This window comes from Mesoplodon densirostris, chromosome X, assembly GCF_025265405.1.
Source record: "Mesoplodon densirostris isolate mMesDen1 chromosome X, mMesDen1 primary haplotype, whole genome shotgun sequence".
NCBI lineage: Eukaryota > Metazoa > Chordata > Mammalia > Artiodactyla > Ziphiidae > Mesoplodon > Mesoplodon densirostris.
The window spans coordinates 71958774-71984792 of NC_082681.1; positions in this window are offsets into that span (position 1 = coordinate 71958774).

Below are 26019 nucleotides of genomic sequence, written 5' to 3' on the forward strand. Positions count from 1 at the left end.
ATCTTAAAAAAATGGTTCTAGTGAACCTAGGGAGACGACAGGAATAAAGATGCTGGTGTAGTGAGTGTACTTGAGGGCACAGGGAGGGGGAATTTTAAGCTGGGACAAAGTGAGAGAAAAGCACTGACATATATACACTACCAAATGTCAAATAGAGAGCTAGTGGGAAGCAGCTACATAACACAGGAAGATCAGCTCGGTGCTTTGTTAACACCTAGAGTGGTGGGATAGGGAGGGTGGGAGGGAGGCACAAGAGGGAGTGTATATGGGAATATTTGTATACATATAGCTGATTCACCTTGCTATACAGCAGAAACTAACACAACATTGTAAAGCAATTATACTTCAATAAAGATGTTAAAAAGATATTTATATATATATATATATATATTAATGAATATTGTATCCTCTTATTGTATTAATCCCTTCATCATTATATAATGCCTTTCTTCAAATTTTGTTAGATTGTTTTATAGCATACTTTGTCTGATATGAGTATTGCTACCCCAGCTTTCTTTTCATTCCCATTAGCATGAAATATCTTTTTACATCCCCTCACTTTCAGTTTGTTAGTTTCTTTAGATCTGATGTGATTTTCTTGTAAGCAGCACATATACAGATATTGTTTTTGTATCGTTTCAGCCACTTTATGTCTTTTGGTTGGAGCATTTAGCCCACTTACAGTTAACATAATTATCAATATTTATTTTCTTATTGCCATTTTGTTAATTGTTTTGGGTTTATTCATGAAGGGTTTTTTATTTATTTTAAGCAGCATATAGAGTAGTCTTCTTTTATTCATTGAGCCACCGTATGTCTTTTGATTGGAGTATCATATAAATTGAATTTAAAGTTATTACTGATATGTATGTATTTACTGCTATTTAAAAACTTGTTTTCTGGTTGTTTTTGTAGTTCTTCTCTTTTCTTTTCTTTTAGTTTCTTCCCTTGTTAATTCATGATTTTCTTTCATGGTGTGCTTGTGTGCCTTTCTCCCTGGTTGTGTATCTATTGAATGTTTTTTTTTGTTTTTGTCATTACCATGGGGCTCATATATGTTCACCTATGACTATATCTACTTCTTTTTGGTTAGAGTCATTTAAGTTCAAACACATTCTTTTTTTTTTTTTTTTTCTTTTTGCGGTATGCGGGCCTCTCACTGTTGTGGCCTCTCCCGTTGCGGAGCACAGGCTCCGGATGCGCAGGCCCAGCGGCCATGGCTCACGGGCCCAGCCGCTCCGCGGCATATGGGATCCTCCCAGATCGGGGCACGAACCCGTATCCCCTGCATCGGCAGGCGGACTCTCAACCACTGCGCCACCAGGGAGGCCCCAAACACATTCTTAATAATCTACATTTTAAACTCCCCTCCCCCACTTTTAATCTTTTATATATCATATTTTTCTTCTTCATTTTTATTTCAGTTTATTTCAGTTATAGTTTATATTATAATTTTTGTCTTTTAATATTTGTTCTAGCTTATTTAAGTGGTTGACCTATAGTCTTTTCTATATATATTTATTTACTAGTGGGATTTTTTCTTTCCTATAAATTCTTACTCTTTGTCATAACTTTTTCTTATCCACTTAGAAAAGACCCCTTTAATGCTTCATTTTAGGGTTGGTTTAGTATTGATTAGTTCTTTTAGTTTTTGTTTGTCTGAAAAAATGTTTATATTTCCTTTGATTCTGAATGATAACATTCCTGGGTAGATTATCCTAGGTTGTAGGTTGTTCCCTTTCAGTGTTTTAAATATATTATGCCACTCCCTCTGGCCTGCAATGTTCCTGCAGAAAATCTAGCTAATACCTTTTGGGCATTCCCCTGTAGGTGACTTTTTTTTTTCTTTTGCTGTATTTAGAATTCTCTCTTTGTCTTTAACTTTTGCCATATCAGTTATGATATAAGTGGTGTGGATCTCTTTGGGTTTCTCTTATTTGGGACTCTCTGTGATTCCTGCACCTGGATATCTGTTTTCTGATTTGTATTGGAAAATTTTTCAGCCATGATTTCATCAAATATATTTTTGACCCCTTTCTCTCTCTCTTCTCCTTCTGGGGCATTTATAATGCAAATGTTAGTACTCCTGTTGTTGTCTCAGAGGTCCTTTAAACTGTCCTCGTTTTTTAAACTTTTCTTTTTATTTTTGCTGTTCTGATTGTGTGATTTCCATTTTTCTATCTTCCAGATCACTTATTAATTCTTCTCTACCACCTAGCCTGTTGTTAAGTACTTCTAGTTTGTTTTTCATTTCAGTTATTGTATAGTTCAGCTCTGATTGTTTCTTTTTAATATTTTCTAGTTTCTTGTTAAAATTCTTTCTATGTTCATCTATTATTCACAAGTTCAGTTATATTCTTATTAGTAATGCTTTGGACTCTTTATCTAGTAAATAATTTATCTCTGTTTCATTTTTTTTAAGTTTTTGTTTGTTGTTCTTTCATTTAAAACAAATTCCTCTGTCTTCCTACCCCCCTTTTTTTGTGTGGTAGGCGGGCCTCTCACTGTTGTGGCCTCTCTGGTTGCAGAGCACAGGCTCCAGACGTGCAGGCTTAGAGGCCATGGCTCTCGGGCCTAGCTGCTCCACAGCATGTGGTGTCTTCCCGGACCGGGGCACGAACCCGTGTCCCTGCATTGGCAGGCGGACTCTCAACCACTGCACCATCAGGGAAGCCCTGTCTTCCCATTTTGTTTAACTTTCTGTGCCTTTGTGAAACTGGGTGAAACAATTACTTATCCCAGTCTTAAAGCGATATTCTTGTGTGGGAACCTCCCTATGCAGTCTGCATGTGGCAAGTGGCTTTAGTGGAAGAACTGGATCTGAAGTTAGTTAGCATAAGTGACATCTTCCCCCAGGGTGTGCTGTCGCCTATCACTTTATTGTGTGCTGGGGCTGGAGGTGGATGGGCTAGAGCCAAAGCCACATGTGAACCAGGGCTTCTCCTATACTCAGTGACCATTGCTGCTCTATCAGGTGCAGGGGTGGGTACCAAAGCGCTGGAGTAAAACCCCTGAGGTTCAAGTCCTAGCTGCCTCCATTCTCACTAAATGTGCATACTCCCCCATCCTGACAACACCTTTGCCCCTGAGGGGAGCAGCATTGAAGCAAGAGGGGCAAAAGTGGGTGCCTGGTGTGGGCTGGGGCATGCACTGGGATGGTTCTGGCATGAGAGTCAGAGCTCCAGACATCTTCCAATCCATCATCTCTGCAAGTACCAGTAATGGATGCCCAGACCCCATTCAGGTGCAGTGCCAGATCTGAGCTGGTTCTGCGCCCCCCCCCCACAAGTGTCCACTCCTCAGCAATGACATCCTTTGCCCTAGTAGGGAGCTGTATCAGAGCTAGAGGAGTTGAGGTGAGTGTATGTTGAGGGTGAGTACATGTTGGTACAGTCATAGGAAATCTGCCAGAGCCCCATTCAGTTTCAATCTGCTTCCTCTGTCTTGTTCCCAGGAGTAAAAAAGCATGTGTAATCCCTTTGAGAGCACAGTCTCAGTTTCTTATATCTCTCCCGTAAGTCCTACTGGTTTTCAAGCCAGCAAAGTGTACTCGTCTTCCTGGCATTGAACCCCAAGTCTGAAGTGTCCAATATGTTGTTCAAACCCCTCACTTCCCAGGGAGGATTTCTGAGCACATAATAGTCCCCTTTATTTCTGTGTCCCCTCCTAGAGTCATGGGTCCTGACATGATCGCTTCTCCTCCCATTCTATCTGACTCCATGTGTATCTTTCATTACAGCATTGGTTGTAGAAGAGTCTTTCTGCCTGTCACCAGTTTTTTAGTGAGAATTGCTCCACATGTAGATGTATTTTTGATGTTTTCTGTGGGGAGGTGAGCTTAGCTTCCTCCTACTCTGCCACTTTGATCTCCTGTCCTCCGTTTTGTCTAGTTCATTTATACTGCTGTCTGTTCTGTTATTGTGACTATGAAAGTAGGCTACTAAAATACAACAAGATTAAATCTATGTCAATAATTTTTTCTTTGTTCTTATAAATAAGCTAAAAGGAAATAGATCCCCATCAGCAGAACTGATGGTTTTGTTTCACTAAAAATTGTGAATAATAATATTTATTCTAATTGCCAACTAATTTTTAAAAAGTGTATAAGGACCTCCCTGGCCATCCAGTGTTTAAGACTCCATGCTTCCACTGCAGGGGTCACAGGTTTGATCCCTGGTGGGGGAACTAAGGTCCTGCATGTCCCTTGGTGTGTCCAAAATAAATAAATAAATAACAAAAACAAAAATCTATCACAAAAAAGTATCTATGAGTGTTCTAGGGGTTTTGCCTTTCTTTAATTGGATACAATGTAGGACATAGATGATAGATAATTAGATAGATAGATTGGTAGATAAGATAATAAAGACATCTGTCTATTTATCTCAAGTGAGGCTAAGCAAACATTGGCCACTAGAGGGCAGTAGAAGATCAGAATGGGCAGAAACGTGCTGGCTACAGATAGGATCAGTAATTTGACTGTGAGAGCAACTGAAAGAAACTACCTGACACATCACTTTGGCCCTGAGGAAGAGCCCTGGCCTGGCCTGAAGCACAGAACAGGGTGGAGTCACAACTCAGAGACATAATAATATTGCTATACCTCAAAAGTTCTGAAATAGATAAGGAATTGAGCAATGTATATAATGGTTTTAAGAAACAAACAGGAACAAGACTTAGGAATCCAAATCTCAGATTAAATTAGTTTTTAAATCAGGTTATTAATGATAAAATCAAAGTTGTACTGAAATCCAAGCACAGATGAGGAAAGAATGAAATCAAGGTGAGGAAGTAAATAGATTACTGGGCCATGCCGTGTTTTTTCCAACACATTGTGAAAAGATGCCACCTCTTTCTGAAGCATTACCATGTCTAAATAACATCTAGGTAGATACAGTTTAAAAAATGCAGCTCCTAGACATTTTTAGGCAGCTTGATACTCTTCTGTCCTCAGGTTCATGTCTAAGGAATAGTGAAATCTTTAAAGGGGTATATTTTGTGAAAAGCTATAAAGAAGATGGACAGAACCCCATTGATGTGGGTTGCTAACCCAATGTTTCCACATAAATGTATCTAATGTTTAAAGCTATCCCCATCCCAATAATCAAACTATTGTGTTCAACTCCAAAAGTACCAGGAACACAAAACTACAATATTAGTTTATATCAGAAAAGTTTATGTGCATTATCGGGACTAAGCAGCAGATAATGTGAGTGGAACCCATTATTGGCACCGGAAGACAGTTTATAGTAGACACTGGACAGCCTGAGGTATTTTTTAGCTGCCAGAATCCACATCCATTCTAATAATATCCTAGTTTCCTTCTAGAGATTTACCTCTTCTCCATTATATTTAGTTTTTGCATGACAATGCTAAATGCACCCATCTCCTACTGCCCAAATCCATACCTCTGACTATGGGTGCTTAGAGGATCAAAAGGTTGGGCACATTACTTAATCTCTGTCAATCAAAGCTATTTTCCTAGACTTTAAATTTTGAAGCAAATAATAAATTCAGAATTCATATTTAGACATAATATATTTTTTAGAGCTGCAGCTGCAGTGGTGGCAGTAATAGAACTGGCAAACTGGCAATAACTTTTGAATACATGTATCCTTCTTAAAAGACAGGTGCTATAATTTTTATTTCCTGTTTCTCCCTTTTTCAGATCTTCCTAATCTATTAGCTTCTCATTAATACTTTGAGCCTTCTGTATCATTTTGCTAAATTTCTTTTTGCTTAAGTTTGCCAAATTTGCTTTCTGCTGTTTTTCATAAAGGACTTTAATAGAAGAATATTCTGAATGGAAGTGTCTAACACATTACTATAAACAAATTCACTTGTGGAAAGAGAAAGCATTTTATTATCTTGATCACATAAATTATAATAAGCACAGTCTTTTTTATAAGCTGTTGTAATCAGTGTGCAGAATTTGTTCACTAATCTTTGATCAATTGAAAAGAGAGAGAAGATGACCCTTCACAATGTATGGCTTAATAGACTGTGAACAATGAAACTCCTAGGGAATAATTCACATAGACTAAAATGTAAATGTAACCACCTATAAATGCACAATATGGTAGTGATAATAGAAATGTCAACATGTAGTTGCAAAAATGCAATTAAATTGTACTCCTAATATCACCTGATTTGTGTGTGTATAAAAGTTAGATAATGTCTTGAATGAGTGAATTCCAGTGGTGAATGAGGAGGTCTGTTATCATTAATATGTTGAACCAACATGAAGATAATACTGTAGTATGGAATTCAGGCTATTCTGTAGGTAAGCTCAGGAATACAAGTGTCTAGTAATATTGGGAGAAGGTGGAAATGGTCAAAAAGTTCCAAAAAAATCATTGTTTGCCTGGGTATTAGGTAAGTTAAGTCACTGTATAATGTTACTTGGTCTCAGACCTGGACCCATTAAATGCCATATAACAGTGTTTAAACTCAGGAGTGTTATACATCATAAAATTAGTATCCCCTGCACACAAATAACTTATATGATGAATATATATACCACATGTGAAAGACAATCACTGACGGGAAAACAAAGGTTGCTTAACATACATGACATTTATATGTAGAAGTTTATTCCTGCATGAGTGAACCACATATAAACAAACTTAAAATTTCAAAACAAAACTAGAAAAAAAATCTAAAATTCCTAAAATTTTTACCATTATAAATACAAACTTGGGAGCCTAACAGAAACAGATTAAGAGGAATTTTAGGAAATCAGCAAGATGGCAGAACATGAGTTTTAGCACTCATCGACCTATAGAAACACTGATTTTTAAACCACCCATGAATAAGAATACTTTTGTGGGGACCTGGGAGTCGAGTAGAGAAGTTCCAGCATGCAATGAAGTGAAAAGTCTGAAAACAGACATATTAAAGAGGGTAAGAAAAACAGTTTCACTTTACCTGTGTCACCCTCTCCCCCAGGAAAGCACAGTGAATTGCCAAGAGAGTCTTACTTGGCCTGTGATAACGCCCACAGGATAGATGAAAGTGAGAACACACTGGGTTCCTGGCTTTCCATGCTATGCAAGACACTGCCAAGTGACACAGTTCTTTCTCACTCAAATAAGGATACTGAGAGGATTGGCAAAACTGGATAGCTTAAGGGAAGCTAGGAGCAGAAAAAAGTGTCAGGGTTCACAGTAACTGGGCACAAGACTCAACAAAGGAGAATGGATTCTATTAACATCTTTGCAGACTCCATCCAAGAGGCCGTCTCATAAACCTCATAAAATGTATCACTAACAGATCCACCTCCAACAAGGCTATGTGAATCTCAAGTACTTCCTTTCCATAAGCAGTGCTCCACATATGTCAGCATCTGCAGATCATGCATGTGCATTTGCAGACATTGTCTAGGAAAAATAAAAAGAAAGTTCTCATCATGTGGCCTGGATTTGGAACATCAAGAGAAAGTGTAAAATTTTAAGACTTAACCCTCAAAAGACAACATGAGGAAGAGAGGATGTATCCATAGAAACAGTCTGAGAGAACTCCAAAATACCTAGGTGACTGGTGAAGGTCTTTTGTTCCTGAAACCAGTTGGTAAATTTTGGAACAGGTAACTACATCTTCAAATGTAAACACAGCAACTCAGGATTTAAAGAAACAGAAAAAAAAAAGAAAGAAAAATAAAGGAAATATGACAACACCAAAGGAACACAATAATTTTCCAGTAACCAAATTCAAAGAAATGGAGATCTATGAATTACCTGACACACAATTCAAAGAGTTGTCTCAAGGAAGCTCAGCAAGCAAGAAGGAAGCAAAGATAAACAACTCAAATAAATAAGAAAAAATATACATGAAGAAAAGTATAAGTTCAACAAAGAGATGGAAATTATAAAAAAGAACGAACAAATTTCTGGATCTGAGGAATAAATGATCAAACTAAAAAATGGAGCAAAGAGCTTCAAAAGTAGACTCAGTCAAGCATAAGAGAGAATCTATAAACTCAACAAGAGGTCATTTGAGGAGGTTGGAGAAAAGATGGCAGAGTAGAAGGACTTGAGCTCACCTTTTCTCACAAAACACCAAAGTCTCAACTAACTGCCAAACAACCATCCACAAAAAGAATTGGACCTAACAAAAAATATATTCTACTTCCAAAGACAAAGAAGAAACCACAACAAGATGAAAGGTGGGGTGCATTCGTGATACAATTAAATCCCATACCTGCCAGGTGGGTGGCTCACAAACTGGAAAATAAGCATATCACAGAGGTTCTCCCACAAGAGTGAGAGTTCTGAGCTGCACGTCAGACTCCCAAGCCTGGGAGTCTGGAATCAGGAAGAGGAGTCTCCAGATCATTTGGCTTTGAGGGCCAGCAAGGCTTGATTTCAGGACCTCCACAGGTCTGGAGTAAACAGAAACTCCACTCTTGGAGGGTGCACACAAGGTCTCCTGTGCACCAAGAACCCAGGGAAAAGGCAGTGATTTCAAAGGACCCTGGATCAGACCTACCTGCTGGTCTTGGAGGGTCTCCTGGGAAAGTAAGGGGTGGCAGTGGCTTACTAGGAAAAAGGACCCTGGTGGCAGAGGTACTGGGAAGTACTCATTGGCATGAGCTCTCCTGGAGGCCACCATTTTGACACCAAGACCTGGCCCCACCCAACAGTCTGCAGGCTCCAGTGCTGGTATGTCTCAGGCCAAACAATCAATAGGGTTGGAACACAGCACAATGCATCAGCAGACAGGGTGTCTAAAATCATCCACAGACTCATCTAAACACACCTCATGACACAGCCCTGCTCACCAGAAGGACAAGAGCCAGCTCCACCCAAGCAGTAGATAGGCACGAGTCTCTCACACCAGGAATCCTGCACAAGCCTCTTCAACCAACTTCACTGACCAGGGGGCAGAAACCAGAAGCAAGGGGAAATACAACTCTGTAGCCTGTGGAACAGAAACAGCAGTCACAGAAAGTTAGCCAAAATGATATGGCAGAGGAATATGTTTCAGACCAAGAAACAAGATAAAACACAGAACAACACATTGAAGAGGAGATATGCAAACTACCTGAAAAAGAATTCAAAGTAATGATACTAAAGATGACAAAAGATCTCTGGAAAAGAATGGAGACACTGACCAAGAAGATACAAGAAATATTTAACAAAGAGCTAGAAGATATAAAGAACAAACAAAGATGAAAAATAAAATAACTGAAGTGAAAAATACACTAGAAGGAATCAATCAATAGGAGAATAAATGAGGCAGAAGAATGGGTAAGTGAGCAGGAAGACACAGTGATGGAAATCACTGCCATGGAACAGAATAAAGAAAAAAAGAATGAAAAGAATGTGGACATCTTAAGAGGCCTCTGGGACAATGTTAAATGCACCAACATTCACATTATATGAGTCTCAGAAAGAAAACAGAGAGAGGAAGGGTCTGAGAAAATATCTGAAAACATAATAGATGAAAACTTCCCTAACATGGGAAGGGAAACAGTCACCCAAGTCCAGGAAGCTTAGAGAGTGTCATAAAGTATAAATTCAAGGAGAAACATGCCAAGACAAATATTAATCAATTTGACAAAAATTAAAGACAGAGAAAATATTAAAAGCAACAAGGGAAAAGCAACAAATAACATACAAGGGGGTCCCCATAAGGTTATAAACTAAGTTTTCAGCAGAAACTCTCCAGGCAAGAAGGGAGTGGCACAATATATACAAAGTAATGAAAGGGAAAACCCTACAAACAAGAATAATTTAACCATCAAAGCTCTCATTCAGATTTGATGGAAAAATCAAAAGCATTACAGACAAGCAAAAGTTAAGACAATTCAGCACCACCAAACCAGCTATACAACAAATGCTAAAGGAACTTCTCTGAGTAGAAAAGAAAAGGACACAACTATAAAAAAGATAATTACAAATGGGAAAGCTCACCCATAAAGAAAAACATACAGTAAAGGTAGGAAGTCAAACACACACAAATACGATATCAAAACCAGCAATTGTGAGAAGAGAAGGGTATAAATGCAGGATATTGTAAATGAATTTGAAACTAAAAAAGAGCAACTTAAAAGAATCTTGTTTATTTAACATGCCATAACAAAATGTTCTGCTTACCACAAACCAAAAATCTACAATAGTTACACACACATAAAAGAAAAAGGAATCCAAGCACAACACTAAATTTAGTCATCAAATCACAAGAGAAGAGAACAAACGAGGAAAGGAAGAAAAAAGACATAAGAACAAATCCAAACAATTTACAAAATGACAGTAAGAACATACATACTGATAATTATCTTGAATATAAATGGAGTAAATGCTGCAACAAAAAGATATAGAATGGCTGAATGAATGTTTTTTAAAAAGACATATATATGCTATCTACAAAGGAACCACTTCTGATTTAGAGACACATACAGATTCAAACTGAGGGGATGGATAAAGGTATTCCATACAAATGGAAGTCAAAAGAAAGCTGGAATAGCAATAATCATATCAGACAAAATTGGCTTTAAAATAAAGATAGTTACAAGAGACAAAGAAGGACATTACATATGATAAAAAGGATCTATCCAAGAAGGAGATATAACAATTATAAATATATATGACCCCAAAAAAGGAGCACCTCAATATATAAGGCAAATGCTAACAGTTATAAAAGGAGAAGACAACAAGACAATAATAGTGGGGGACTTTAACACCCTATTTTCATCAATGGACAAATCATCCAGACAGAAAATCAATAAGGAAACACCATCCTTAAACAAAACACTAGACCAGATGAAATTAAGTGATATTCATACAGCATTCCATGCAAAAGCAGCAGAATACAGCCATAAAAAGAAACGAAACTGAGTTATTTGTAATGAGGTGGATGGACATAGAGTCTGTCATACACAGTGAAGTAACTCAGAAAAAGAAAAAAATAACCATATGCTAACACATATATATGGAATCTAAAATTTAAAAAAAAAATTGTTATGAAGAACCTAGGGGCAGGATAGGAATAAAGACCCAGACATAGAGAATGGACTTGAGGACATGGCGAGGGGTAAGGGTAAGCTGAGACAAAGTGAGAGAGTGGCATGGACTTATATATGTTACCAAATGTAAAATAGATAGCTAGTAAGGAACAGCCACATAGAACAGGGAGATCAGCTCGGTGCTCTGTGACCACCTAGAGGGGTGGGATAGGGAGGGTGGGAGGGAGACACAAGAGGGAGGAGACATGGAGATATATGTATATGTATAGTTGATTCACTTTGTTATAAAGCAGAAACTAACACACCATTGTAAAGCAATTATATTCCAATAAAAATTGTTAATAAAAAGAGGAGCAGAATACACATTCTTCTCAAGTGCACATGGAATATTCTCTAGGATTGATCACATACTGGGCCACAAAGTGAGCTTTGGTAAATTTAAGATAATTGAAATCATAACAAGCAACTTTTTTCAAACACAATGCTATGAGATTAGAAATAAACTGCAAGAAAAGTATGTAAAAAACACAAGCACATGGAGGCTAAATGCAACTAAACAACCTATGGATCACTGAAGAAATCAAAGAAGAAATCAAAAAATACCTAGAGACAGGGTCTTCCCTGGTGATGCAGTGGTTGGGGGTCCGCCTGCCAGTGCAGGGGACATGGGTTTGTTCCCCGGTCCGGGAGGATCCCACATGCCACGGAGCGGCTGGGCCCGTGAGCCATGGCCGCTGAGCCTGTGCATCCAGAGCCTGTGCTCTGCAACAGGAGAGGCCACAACAGTGAGAGGCCTGTGTACTGCCAAAAAAAAACAAACAAAAAAAACCTAGAGACAAATGAAAATTAAAACATGACAGTTCAAAACTCATGGGATAGAGCAAAAGCAGTTCTAAGAGGGAAGTTTCTAGCAATAAATTCTTACCTCACGAAACAAGAAAAATCTCAAATAAACAACCTAACTTTACATCTAAAGCAACTAGAGAAAAAAACAAAACCCAAAGTTAGTAGAAGAAAAAAAAATCATAAAGATCAGAGCAGAAATAAATGAAATAGAAATGTGGAAAACAACAGAAAACATTAATAAAACTAAAAGCTGGTTGTTTGAAAAGAGGAACAAAACTGATAAACCTTTAGACATACTTATCCAGAAAAAAAAGGGAGAAGGCTCAAAGTAAAAAATAATAATAATAAAAAATACAAATGAAAAATGAGAATTTACAGCTGACACCAAAAATAAAATTTAAAAATTACAAAGGATCATAAGAGACTACTACAAGCAACTATATGCCAATAAATTGGACAATCTAGAACAAATGGACAAACTCTTAGAAAGGTACAGTTTCCCAAGACTGAACCAGGAAGAAAGAGAAAATATGAACAAAGCAATCACAAGTACTAAAATTGAAACTGTGATGTAAAAACTCCCAACAAACAAAAGTCCTGTACCAGATGGCTTTGCAGGCAAATTCTATCAAACTTTTAGAGAAGAGTTAACACCTATCCTTCTGAAACTATTCCAAAAAATTGTAGAGCAAGGCACACTTCTGACCTCATTCTATGAGGTCACCATCACCCTGATACCAAAACCAGACACATACACTAAATCCCCTACATATGAACGAGTTGCATTCTGAGAGCACGTTCTTAGGTCCAATTTGTTCATAAATCCAGCAAAGTTAGCCTAGGTACCAAAGTAACAATATCTGCTATATAGTACTGTACTGTAATAGGTTTATAATACTTTTTACACAAATAATACATAAAAACACAAAAATAAAGAAAATATTTTTAATCTTACAGTACAGTACCTTGAAAAGTGCAGTAGTACAGTACAACAGCTGGCATAAAAGGGCTGGCATCGAGTGAACAGTCAGAAAGAGTTACTGACTGGAGGAAGGAGAGGAGGTGGGAGATGGTAGAGCTGAAGGATCATCAGCAATAGGAGATGGAGGGCAAGCTTCAACTTCACTCACACATGATGTTGATGGCACATGTCCAGGTTCCTTGCTGCATTCAATTCTATCTACCCACTTGAAAAAAATAATCCAGAATGTCTGGGTAGTAGCTCTTTTTTTCTTCTCATAAATGATATGGTAGCAATGGATTGCATTCTGAACGGCTGCTGAAACCTTCATGTACTGTTCTATATTCGAGTCCTGTGCCTCAAAAACTAACAGTGCCTCCTCAAATAAAGAAAATCCCCTTGCCACTTCCTGCATCATGAATCTCTTCAGTTCTTCAGTTACTCCTTCTTCCTCTTGTCTCTCTTCATCCTTTTTCGGGGGTTCCAATTCCATCAGGTCTTCATTAGTAAGCTCCTCGTGTTGCACAGCAAGGAGTTCAACATAGTCATCCTCTTGCAGATCTAGCTCCAAATTCTCACTGAGGGTCACTAAGTTGCTGAAGGCCTCTTTGGACTCCTCATCCACCTTCTCAAATCCATGGAAATCATGAACAAACTGCAGGCAAAAGTTCTTCCAAACCCCATACATGGTGATGGCCATAACCTCACGTCAAGCAAAGTCAATGATTTTTTTAAGGCCTTGTAGATGTTATAGTCTTTCCAAAATTGTTGCAAGGTTGTTCCTGATTTTTCACTCACCTTTACTGCCTAACAAAAAAGTGTGACATAAATAATATTTCTTGGGCCTCCCTGGTGGCGCAAGTGGTTGAGAGTCCGCCTGCCGATGCAGGGGATACGGGTTCGTGCCCCGGTCTGGGAGGATCCCATATGCCGCGGAGCGGCTGGGCCCGTGAGCCATGGCCGCTGAGCCTGCGCGTCCGGAGCCTGCACGTCCGGAGCCTGTGCTCCGCAACGGGGGAGGCCACAACAGTGAGAGGCCCGCATACCGAAAAAAAAAAAAAATAATATTTCTTGACAATCACTATAACTCCCTTATCCATAGGTTGGATGAGCAATGTAATATTTGGTGGCAGATATACTACTTTGATGTTGGGATAAAAGTCATCCATGAATGTGGAGGTCGCCTGGAGCATTGTTGAGAAGCAAAAGAATGTTAATGGGACGTCCTTCTCCAAGAAGTATTTCTCTACCTCCAGGAAAAAGTGGTGGAAAAACCAGTCCTGGAAAATGGAATGTGTAACCCAGGCTTTGGGTTACACACAACAGGAAGAGAGCCATTGCCTATGTTTTTAAGGGTTCTTGGGTTCTCTGAATGATAAACTAAGAGAGGCTTCAGCTTCATTTCACTGGAATCATTGTCACCAAACAAAAGAGTTAGCCTATCCTTTACTGCTTTATAGGCTGGCATCAACATTTCCACCATACTAATGTTTTTCCTGAAGTGCTTCAGGAAATTCCTGGGCAGCTATGATATCTGCACTCACTGCCTCACCACTTACTTTCATGCTGTGATGCTTAGCCCTAGCCTTGAACCAATGAAACCAGCCATGGCTGGCATTAAAAAAATGTACCTTCTGATTCTTCACCTTGTTTATTCTTCAAGTCTTCATAAAGGTTTTTAGCTTTCTCGTGAATCATCATTAAGTGGAGTGGGACTGGACAATAATGCTGATTCTGCATCCACACACTGATAAGTTTCTCTATCTCCTCCATCATTTTTCCACCCTTCTTTGATATTACTGTTGATGTCATCAGCATAGCAGGCATCACATATTCAATGATCTTCTCCTTGTTCTTTAGAATCATGCTGATCATTGAACAATTCATGTTATAAGAACAAGTGATGGAAGGACCTTAAAGATGATGGAGGAGTAAGATATGGAGATCACCTTCTTCCTCATAAATACATCAAAGATACATCTACATGTAGAACGACTCCTCAAGAACACCTACTGAACACTGGCAAAAGACTTCAGACTTCCCAAAAGGCAAGAAATTCCCCATGTATCTGGCTAGGGAAAAAGAAGAAACAGGACAAAAGAATAGGGACAGGACCTGCATCACTGGGAGGGAGCTGTGAAGGAGGAAAAGTTTCCACACAGAAGGAAGCCCCTTCACTGGTGGAGATGGGTGTGTGTGCAGGGGATGTGAAGCTTTGGAGCCATGGAGGAGAACACAGCAACAGGGGTACAGAGGGCAAAGTGCAGAGATTCCCACACAGAGGATCAGTGCCGACCAGCACTCACGAGCCTGAGAGGCTTGTCTGCTCACCCGCTGGGGTGGGTGGGGGCTGGGACCTGAGGCTTGGGCTTCAGAAGTCAGATCCCAGGGAGAGGAGTGGGGTTGGCTGTGTGAACACAGCCTAAAGGGGGTTAGTGCACCACAGCTAGATAGGAGGGATTCCGGGAAAAACTCTGGACCTGCCTAAGGGAAAGAGACCCTTGTTTTGTGTTGCATGAGGAGAGGGAATTCCTTCCCTGTCTGTCCACAGAAGGCAGAGCACTGCTTAAATGAGATCCAGTGATGGATGCAAACCACGGCTATCAGTATGCACCACAGAGAGGGGCATGGAATGCTAATGATGCTGCTGCAGCCAACAAGAATCCTATGTGCAAGCACAGGTCACTATCCACAAATCCTCTCCTGGGAGTCTGTGCAGTCTGCCACTGCCAGGGTCCCATGATCCAGGGAAAACATCCCTGGATAACACATGGCACGCTCAGGCTGTTGCAATATCACACTCGCCTCTGTTGCCATAAGCTTGCCCCACATTCCATACCCCTCCCTCTCCCCAGCCTGAGTGAGCCAGACTCCCTAATCAGCCGCTGCTTTAACCCCCTCTTCTCTGGGGGAAGAACAGATGCCCGAGAGCAACCTACATGTAGAGGCCAGGCCAAATCCAAAGCTGAACCCCAGGACCTGAGCGAACAAAGAAGAGAAAGGGAAATTCCTCCAAGCAGCCTCAGGGACAGCAGATTAAATCTCCACAATCGTTTTGATGTACCCCACATCTGTGGAATACCTGAATAGAAAATGAATCATCCCCAAATTGAGGCAGTGGAATTTAGGAACAACTGTAGACTTGGGATTTGCTGTATGTTACTGACTAGTTTCAGATTTATGTTTATCTTAGTTTAGTTTTTACAGCTTGTTATCATTGGTGGATTTGTTTATTGGTTTTGTTGCTCTCTTCTTTTTTTTAATTATTTTTTATTTAATAATATTAAAAAAATGAATTACTTTATTTCTTGCTTTCTTCCTTTCTTTCCTTATTTCTTTCTTTCTTTCTTTCCTTCTTTTTTTCTTCCTTTTCTTCTGAGGCATGTGGCTCACAGGGTATCTGTGCTCTGGCCAGGTGTCAGTCCTGAGCCTTGCAGATCGAAGAGCCAAGTTCAGGACATTTGACAACCAGAGACCTCCTGGCCCCATGTAGTACCAATTAGCAAGAACTCTCACAGAGATATCCGTTTAAACGCTAAGGCCCAGCTCCACTCAAAGACCAGCAAGCTACAGTATTTGACAACCCATGTCAAATAATTAGAAAGAAAGGAACAGAACCCCACACAGAGAGGCTGCCTAAAATCAAAATAAGTGCACTGACACCCCAAAACACACCACCAGACTCAGTCCTGTCCACCAGAAAGACAAGATTCAGACTCATCAACCAGAACACAGGCACCAGTCTCCTCCACCAGGAAGCATACAAAACCCACTGAACCAACCTTACTCACTGGGGTCAGAAAACAAAAACAATGGGAACTACAAACCTGCAACTTGTGAAAAGGAGACCCCAAACACAGTAAGGTAAGAAAAATGAGAAGACAGAGAAATACACAGCAGATGAAGGAGCAAGGTATAAAACCAACAGACCAAACAAATGAAGAGGAAATAGGCAGTCTACCTGTAAAAGAATTCAGAGTAATTATAGTAAAGATATCCAAATCTTGGAAATAAAATGAAGAAAGCAGAGAAAGCTATAAAAATGACATAGAAGAACTAAAGAGCAAACATCAACGATGAGCAACACAATAAATGAAATTTAAAAATATCTAGAAGAAATCAATAGAAAAATAACTGAAGCAGAAGAACAGATAAGTGACCTGGAAGACAAAATAGTGGAAATAACTACTGAAGAGCAGAATAAAGAATAATGAAAAGAATTCAGGACACTCTCCAAGGTCTCTGGGACAACATCCAATGCACAAACATTTGAATTATAGGGGTCCCAGAAGAAGAAGAGAAAAATAAAGGGAATAAGAAAATATTTGAAGAGATTATAGTTGAAAACGTCCCTAATATAGGACAGGAAATCAAGTCCAGGAAGCACAGAGAGTCCAATAGATGGATAAATCCAAGGAAAAACACGCCAAGACACATATTAATCAAACCAATAAAAATTAAATACAAAGAAAAAAACTATTAAAAGCACCAAGGGAAAAGCAAAAAATAACATACAAGGGATCACCATAAGGTTAATAGCTGATTATTCAGCAGAAACTCTGCAAACCAGAAGGGAGTGGCATGACTTATTTAAAGTAATAAAAGGCAAAAGCCTACAACTAATATTATTCTACCTATCAAGGATCTCATTCAGATTTGATGGAGAAATTAAAATTTTACAGACAAGTAGAAGCTAACAGAATTCAGCACCACCAAACCAGCTTTACAACAAATGTTAATGGAACTTCTCTAGGCAGGAAACACAAGAGAAAGAAAGACCTACAAAAACAAACCCAAAACAACTAAGAAAATGGTAATAGGAGCATACATATCGATAATTACCTTAAATGTAAATGGATTAAATGCTCAAAGGAAAAGACACAGACTTGCTGAATGGATAGTAAAATAAGAACAATATATACGCTGTCTAGAAGAGACCCACTTCAAGCCTAGGAACACATACAGGCTGAAAGTGAGGGGATGGGAAAAGATATTCCCTGAAAACTGAAATCCAAAGAAAGGTGGAGCAGCAATTCTTATATCAAACAAAATAGACTTTAAAATAAAGAATATGACAAGAGGAAAAGAAGGACCCTGCACAATGATCAAGGGATCAATCCAAGAAGAAGATATAACAATTGTAAATATTTATGCACACAAAAAAGGAGCACCTCAATACATAAGGAAAATGGTAACCACCATAACAGAAGAAATTGACAGTAGCACAATAATAGCAGGGGTCTTTAACACCCCACTTTCACAAATGGACAGATGATCCAAAATGAAAATAAATAAGGGAACACAAGCTTTAAATGATAAATTAAACAAGATGTACTTGATTGATATATATATAAGACTTTCCCCCAAAGACAGCAGAATACACTTTCTTCTCAAGTGCTCATGGAACATTCTCCAGGATAGTTAATATCTTGGGTCACAAATCACGCCTTGGTAAACTTAAGAAAATTGAAATTGTATCAAGTACTTTCCCGACCACAATGCTATGAGACTAGATAACAAAAACAGAAAAAAAGCTATAAAAATACAAACACATGAAGGTTGCAATATGCTGATAAATAACCAAGAGATCACTGAAGAAATCAGAGAAGAAATTAAAAAAAAAATACCTAGAAACAAAAGGTAATGAAAACATGACAGCACAAAACCTATGGGAGACAGCCAAAGTAATTCTAAAAAGGAAGTTTATAGCAATACAATCCTACCTCAATAAATAAGAAAAATCTCTATATAAACAACATAACCTTACACCCAAAGCAATTAGAGAAAGAAGAAAAACAACAAAAAAATTCCAAAGTTAACAGAAGGAAAGAAATCATAAAGATCAGATCAGAAATAAAGGTAAAAGCAATGAAGGAAACAATAGCAAATATCAAAAAATCTAAAAGTGGGTTCTTTGAGAAGATATACAAAATTGACAAACTATTAGCCAGACTCAATAAGAAAAGGGAGAAGATGCAAATCAACAGCATTAGAAATGAAAAAGGAGAAGTAACAACTGGCAATGTGGAAACACAACAGACCATGAAAGATGATGATCTCTCATGATTGGCATCTATATGCCAATAAAATGGAAAAATTGGAAAAATGGACAAATTCTTAAAAAAGCACAACCTTCCGAGACTAAACCAGGAAGAAACAGAAAATATACACAGACCAATCACAAGCACTGAAGCCAAAACCGTGATTAACACTCTTCCAGCAAACAAAAGCCCAGGACCAGATGGCTCCTCAGGCGAATTCTATCAAACATTTAGAGAAGAGCTAACACCTATCCTTCTCAAACTCTTCCAAAATATAGCAGAGTGAGAAACACTCCCAAACTCATTCTACGAGGCCATCATCACCATGATACCAAAACCAGACAAAGAAGTCACATAAAAAAAAACTACAGGCCAATATCAATGATGAACACAGATGCGAAAATCCTCAACATAATACTAGCAAACAGAATCCAGCAGCACATTAAAAGGATCATACACCATGTTCAAGTGGGGTTTATCCCAATAATGCAAGGATTCTTCAATATATGCAAATTAATCAATGTGATACACCATATTAACAAATTGAAGGAGAACAGCCATATGATAATCTCAATAGAGGCAAAAAAAAGTTTTTGACAAAATTCAACACTCATTAATGATAAAAACACTCCAGAAAGTAGGAATAGAGGGAAATTACCTCAACATAATCAAAGCCATAGATCACAAACTCACAGGAAACATTGTGCTCAATGGTGAATATCTGAAACCATTTCCACTAAGATCAGGAACAAGAGAAGGTCACCACATTATTCAACATAGTTTTGAAAGTTTTATCGGGCCTCCCTGGTGGCGCAGTGGTTGGGAGTCCGCCTGCCGATGCAGGGGATACGGGTTCGTGCCCCGGTCTGGGAGGATCCCATGTGCCGCGGAGCGGCTGGGCCCGTGAGCCATGGCTGATGGGACTGCGCGTCCGGAGCCTGTGCTCCGCAACGGGAGAGGCCACAACGGTGAGAGGCCCGCGTATCGCAAAAAGAAAGAAAAAAAAAAAAAAAGAAAGTTTTATCCACAGCAATCAGAGAAGAGAAAGAAATAAAAAGAATCCAAATCAGAAAAGCAGAAGTAAAACTCATTGGTTGCAGATGACATGATACTACATATACAGAATCCTAAAGATGCTACCAGAAAACTACTAGAGCTAAATCAATCAATTTAGTAAAGTACCAGGATACAAAATTAATGCACAGAAATCTCTTGTACTCCTATACACTAATAAAAATTCTGAAAGAGAAATTAAGGAAACACTCCCATTTACCATTGCAACAAAAAGAATAAAATACCTAGGAATAAACCTACCTAATGAGAAAACAGACCTGTATGCAGAAAAGTATAAGACACTAATGAAAGTAATCAAAGATGATACAAACAGATGGAGAGATACACCATTTTCTTGGGTTGGAAGAATCAACGCTGTGAAAGTGACTATACTACCCAAAGCAAACTGCAGATTTAATGCAATCCCTATCAAACTACCAATGGCACTTTTCACAGAACTAGAAGAGAAATTCCACAATTTGTATGGAATTTAAAAAGACCCTGAATAGCTAATGCAATCCTAAGAAAGAAAATGAAGCTGGAGGAATCAGGCTCCTGGTCTTCAGAATATACTACAAAGCTACAGTCATCAAGACAGTATGGTACTGGCACAAAGACAGAAATATAGATCAATGGGACAGGATACAAAGCCGAGAGCTAAACCCACGCACATATGGTCACCTTATCTTTGATAAAGGAGACAAGAATATACAGTGGAGCAAAGACAGCCTCTTCAATAAGTGGTGCTGAGAAAACTGGACAGCTACATGTAAAAGAATGAAATTAGAACACTATCTAAACCCATACACAAAAATAAACTCAAAATGGATTAAAGACCTAAATATAAGGCCACACACTATAAAACGCTTAGAGGAAAACATAGGAAGAACACTCTTTGACATAATTCATAGCAAGATCCTTGTCCATAGCAAGATCCATGTCCTAGAGAAATGAAAATAAAAACAATAATAAACCAATGAGACCTAATGAAACTTAAAATCCTTTGCACAGCAAGGGAAACCATAAACAGGATGAAAAGGCAACCCTCAGAATGGGAGAAAATATTTGCAAACGAAACAACTGACAAAGGATTAATATCCAAAATATACAAGCTGCTCATGTAGCTCAACATCAAAAAAAAAAAAAAAAAACCAATCAACCGAATCCAAAAATTGGCAGAAGACCTAAATAGACATTTCTCCAAAGAACATATACAGATTGCTAACAAACACATGAAAGGATGCTCAACATCACTAATTATTAGAGAATTGCAAATCAAAATGACAATGAGGTATCATCTCATGTCAGTCAGAATGCCTATCATCAGTAAATCTACAAACAATAAATGTGTGGAGTGTGGAGAAAAGGGAGCCCTCTTGCATTGTTGGTGGGAATGTAAGTTGATGCAGTCATTATGGACAACAGTATGGAGGTTCCTTAAAAATACTAAAATTAGAACTACCATAGGACACAGCAATCCCACTACTGGGCATGTACACTGAGAAAACCCTAATTCAAAAAGAGTCATGTTCCAAAATGTTCATTGCAGCTCTACTTACAATAGCCAGGAGATGAAAACAACCTAAATGTCCATCATCAGATGAATGGATTAAGGAAATGTGGCACATATATACAATGGAATATTCCTCAGCCATAAAAAGTAATGAAATTGAGTTATTTGTAGTGAGGTGCCTGAACCTAGAGTCTGTCATACAGAGTGAAGTAAGTCAGAAAGAGAAAAACAAATACTGTATGCTAACACATATATATGGAATTTAAGAAAAAAAAAAGGTCATGAAGAACATAGGGGTAAAACGGGAATAAAGACACAGACTTACTAGAGAATGGACTTGAGGATATGAGGAGGGGGAAGGGTAAACTGTGACAAAGTGGGAGAGTGGCATGGACATATATACACTACCAAATGTAAAATAGACAGCTAGTGAGAAGCAGCCGCATAACACAGGGAGATCAGCTCCATGCTTTGTGACCATCTAGAGGAGCGGGATAGGGAGGGTGGGAGGGAGGGAGACATAAGAGTCAAGAGATATGGAAACATATGTATATGTGTAACTGATTCATTTTGTTATAAAGCAGAAACTAGCACACGATTGTAAAGCAGTTATATTCCAATAAAGATATTAAATAATAATAAAAACATAAAATAGGAGGAATCCACTTACCCAATTTCAAGACATTATATGGCTACAGTAATCAAGATTGTGTAGTATTGCGAGACAGGTAGATACACAGATCAATGGAAAAGAACAGAGGACACAGAAATAGATGCACACAAATATCCCCAACTGATGTTTTGACAGAAGTTCAAAAGCAATTCGAGGAAGGATAGGTGGTCTTTCATCATATTGCTGAAACCGTGACATATCTAGGCAGTAAAATAAACCTTGATCTCAGTCTTACTGCTAACACAAAATTAACTCAAAATGTATCAAAGACTTAAAGGTAAAATGTGAAGCTATTAACCTTTTAGAAAAAATAAATGAGAAAATCTTCAATATCTTGGACTAGACAGAGTTGTTAGTCTTGATAAAAAAGACATGATCCATAAAAGGAAAAAAATAATAAGTGGACTTCATTAAAAATAAAATGTTTTACTGTGCATAGGTCCCTATTAAGAAGATGAAAGGACAAGCTACAGAGTAGGATAATCAAGTCACATATCCAACAAAATATCTAGAGTAAAGAACTCTCAAAACTCACCAGTACAAAATCAAACAATCTGATTAAACCATGGGCAAAATACATGAAGAAACATTTCACAGAAGACATACAGATGGCAAATAAGCACATGAAAGTTTATTTAACATCATTAGGAAATGCTAATTAAAATCACAATGAGATACTACTAAACACTTATCAGAATGATTAAAATAAAAATTAAAGACAAGACCGAATGCTGGTGAGGATGCAGAGATACTGGATAACGTTATATTTCTAGTAGTAATGAAGAGCAGTGCAGCCACTCTGGTACTGTTTGGCAGGTTAAAAATAACAATAACAACAAAAGAAAACACCTTAACATGTGACTACCATGTGTCCCAGCAGTTATAGTTCTGGACAGTTATCCCAGAGAAGTAAAGATCTATGTTTACACATAAACAGGTACCCAGATGTTTATAGCAGCTCTATACATAATAGTACAAAATTGGAAGCATCTAGATGTCCATCAGTGGATGAATGGTTAAAAAAACTGGCACATCACAATAAAAAATATTAAACTATTGACAACTTACAACAACCTGGATGAATCTCGAAAGAATTATGCTGAGTAAAAAAAGCCAATCCCAATAGATTACGTATTAGATATTTCCATTTATTCAACATGCTTGAAATTACAAATTATAGAAATGGAGAACAGACCATGGTTGTGGAGTTTAGTAGGAGGTGGGAGTACTGGAAGGGAGATAATGTGGTTATAAAAGAGCAACATTAGGGATCTTTGTGGTGATGAAAATGTTCCAGATCTTGACTGTATCAATGTCCATATCCTGGTTCTGATATTCTACTACACTTTGCAAGATTTTGCCTTTAGGGAACTGAATAAAGCATTCAGAGAATTAAAAAAAAAAACAGTATGATACTGGCATAGAAACGTATACATGAATGGATCAGGATAGAAAGCCCAAAAGTAAACCCACACACCTATGGACAATTAATCTATGAAGGCAAGAATATACAATGGAGAAAAGACAGTCTCTCCAGTAAGTGGTAATGGGAGAACTGGACAACTACATGTAAAAGAATGAAATTAGAACACTATCTAACCCCATACACAAAAATAAACTCAAAATGGATTAAAGACCTATATGTAAGATCAGACACTATGAAACTCTTAGAGGAAAACATAGGAAGAACACTCTTTTACATAAATCACAGCAAGATCTTTTTCAATCTGTCTTAGAGTAATGGAAATAAAAAGAAAAATAAACAAATGGAACCTAATTTTATTCAAAAGTTTTTTCACAGCAAAGGATACCATAAACAAAACAAAAAGACTAGTCACAGAATGGGAGAAAATATTTGCAAAAGATGTGACCCACAAAGGATTAAGCCCCCAAATATACAAAGAGCTCATACAGCTCAATATCAAAAAAACAACACCTCAATCAAAAAATGAGCAGAAGATCTAAATAGACATTTCTCCAAAGTAGACATACAGATGGCCAAAAAGTACATGAAAAGATGCTCAACTTAACTAGTTATTAGAAAATGCAAATCAAAACTAAAATGGAGTAACACATCACACCAGTTGGAATAACCATTATCAAACAAAAAATCTACAAAAATTAAATGCTGGACAGGATGTGGAGAAAAGGGAACACTTCTACACTGTTGGTGGGATTGTAAATTGGTAGAGCCACTATGGAGAACAGTATGGAGGTTTCTTAAAAAAACTAAATATAGAGTTACCATATGACCCAGCAATCCCATTCCTGGGCATATGTTCAGAAAAAAAAACATAATTCAAAAAGATACATGCATGACAATATTCATTGCAGAACAATTTACAATAGCCAAAACATGGAAGTAACCAAAATGTCCCTTGACAGATGAATGGATAAAGAAGTTGTGTTACATATATACAATGGAATGTTACTCAGCAATAAAAAATAATTAAATAAGGCCATTTGCAGCAACATGCATAGATCTAGAGATTATCATTCTAAGTGAAGTAAGTCAGACAGAGAAAGACAAATATGTCATATCACTTATGTGTGGAACCACAAAAAGTGATACAAAAGACACTAAGAACCCCATGAAAACAGAAGAAATTATGAAACTCACTGATAAAGTTAAATATATAATGCAATTCAGGAAGTGTTTTCTGGTGTTTTGTAAAGTACTTTTAACTAGCATAAAAATTAAAAGACAATAATATTTAAAATATTGCAATAATTTGTTAATGAATGCACAATATAAAAAGATATGAATTGAGACATCAATTATATAAAATTTTGAGAGGGAATAACATATAGTTTTTGTAGACAACTGACATTAAATTGTTATCAGCTTTACATAGACTCTTATAACTATAGATGTTTTATGTAATCCTCATGGCAATCACATAGCAAAAACCTACACTAGGTACTAAAAATATATTTAGAAATAAACAAAGTATTACAATATGGAAAATCATCAATCTCAAAGAAAGTCAGTTATAGAGGAAGAAAGGAGCAAGGACACTACAAAATAGGCAGAAAACCATAAAGTGGCAATAGTAAGGCTTGATTTATCAATAGTTACTTTAAATGTAAATGGAATGAGTTATTTAATCAAAAGGTATAATGTAACTAAATGGATAATAAAAGACACAACTATATGTTGCCTACAAGGGACTCACTTCAGGTTTAAGGACATACACAGTCTTAAACAAAAGAGATGAAAAAAAAATATTTCATGCAAATAGAAACCAAAAGAGAATAGATGTATTTATATAGACAAAATAAACTTTAACTTAAAGCTGTAACAAGAAACAAAGATGGTCATTATATAATGAAAAATAGATGAATTAATCAAGGGGACATAATCTTTGTAAATATATATTCACCCAATACAGCAGCATGTAAATATATAAGGCAAATATTAACAAACCTGAAGGGAGCAGAAATAGAAAGCAATACAAAAAAGTAGGGGACTTCAATACCCCACTTTCAATAATGGATAGACCACTAGGCAGAAATTCAATATAAAAACAGAGATTTGATTAACTCCATAGGCCGTATGGACCTAACAAACAGCAAAATACATATATATATATATATATAGGTCAATAACATATGTGACATTCTCCAAACTATTCTCCATATGTTGCTAGGCCATAAAAAGAAGTGTTAACAAATTTAAGAAGATTGATATCATATCGAATGTCTTTTCAATCACAATGATACATAACTAGAAATCAGTAGCAAAAGGAAAATTGGAAAATTCAAAACTATGTGGATATTAAACAAAACATTCCAAAACAACCAATAGGCCACTGAAGAAATCAAAAGGTAAGTAAAACATATCATGAGAAAGGGCTTCCCTGGTGGTGCAGTGGTTGAGAGTCCGCCTGCCGATGCAGGGAACACGGGTTTGTGCCCCGGTGTGGGAGGATCCCACAAGCTGGGGAACGGCTAGGCCCGTGAGCCATG